The sequence below is a fragment of the Frankliniella occidentalis genome, unplaced genomic scaffold (genome assembly GCF_000697945.3).
Source record: "Frankliniella occidentalis isolate FOCC.00 unplaced genomic scaffold, Focc_3.1 Scaffold96, whole genome shotgun sequence".
In the NCBI taxonomy this organism is placed as follows: domain Eukaryota; kingdom Metazoa; phylum Arthropoda; class Insecta; order Thysanoptera; family Thripidae; genus Frankliniella; species Frankliniella occidentalis.
In genome coordinates, this window is record NW_026267225.1 from 555,639 (window position 1) to 557,171 (window position 1,533).

Below are 1,533 nucleotides of genomic sequence, written 5' to 3' on the forward strand. Positions count from 1 at the left end.
ACCCCAGCAGTTACCGGTTGATGTATATGTATGCTCAATTATCTATTAATAGTTAATTTTAAATTCAAGTGTTTATTTGACCTTCAGTACTTTAAATCTCTAAACCTGTCATTGCTCTACCTATTAAACTTTAGATCTAAATTGAACTTTGCAACGATTACGATGTGTGTGCAACATTTGCTCGTACACATTGTCCCACCAAATTGTTCCATCTGATTTATATTGTACTGACCGCATTACTTTTTCCTTTAGTCAGGGAGAGTTCGTCGGTGCAGAAAGAGGGCACAGCCTCAGCCTGAGTAGGCCAATTCAGAGGTTGATGAGTCAGCAGATGTCGGTCCCTCTAAGTCAGCTAAAGGGTCGAAGGACGAAACAAGTACCTTATTCAATATAGCTGATGTAAGAGTGTAATTGGTGATAAACTTGCTGCAGCCAATATCCACAACTAATCTTGATTTTCTTCTTAAATATTATTTTTCTAGCTTCTCGCAAACCCCGCATCAAAGATAGGCCTAGCTCCTGTCAAAAGGGCTGGGAAACGTACTCCAGCAGCCAAACCGAAACCAAAGAAGTGGTAACACTACGGTTCACATAATTTTTTTCACACAGTGGTCTTTTACCTAATGTCATTTCACAAAACTCGGTTTACATTTTTTTTCACATAATTTCCCTTTTTTGTAGAGGGCACTTTGACACACTTTCAGTTTCGTCTGAAAAGTTGTTTTGCATACGTCTTTAACTAACACATACTTTAGATTTACGATAAATGAAGTTGTTGCTAGATTATACCTGCTAGAGCTGCAGGGGCCATGGTGCCTTACGGGCGAAATGGGTTGGCAAACCCGTAACACTGCTGCGCAATCACAGTTACACCCGGTACATAGCTCATTTCACCCACTTAGAATAGTAGGTCGCCAGGATTTGCACAAGGCGTTTCCGTGCCCGCGTATGACCCATAAGACACGCTCAAAATACCAAGTACGACACTCAGACACCAGGTCTATTGTATAATCCCACTCGAAAGCTTTTTCAATGAAGAAGAGCCGGCCCAAGACAGGATAAATTCGATGGGGACTGCCAGGATAAAGGAGTTAAAACACAGGGGCAAATGTAAAAAGAAATGTATGCAAAACAGTACTACATGTAAAAAGGAAACTTATGTGAAATAGAATTGATGTTTAAAAAATTGTGTTTAAGGGGTTATGTCAAATGTTATTAGACAAAAGGACACAGTGTGAAAAAATTATGTGAACCGTCGTAGAACCGACGAAGTCTATCGAGTCAGAGTCAGAGGATGAAGATAGAGCTGCTGCTCAGGCTCCTAGGTTGGCTGGACCTACATTTTGTTAGTGTCTCATCTATCCTTAAACTTGAAATATTCTTGAACAAAGTGGATCTCGTAGTAATAATGCAATCATCCATCAACTGGTTCCATTCACTTTCTGAAATTGGGCAAAAAAAATGTTAATTAGTAGATTCACTGTAAAAAAAATTAGAGGGAATTTTCCCCTCCCCGCGTGGCAACGCTCCTTT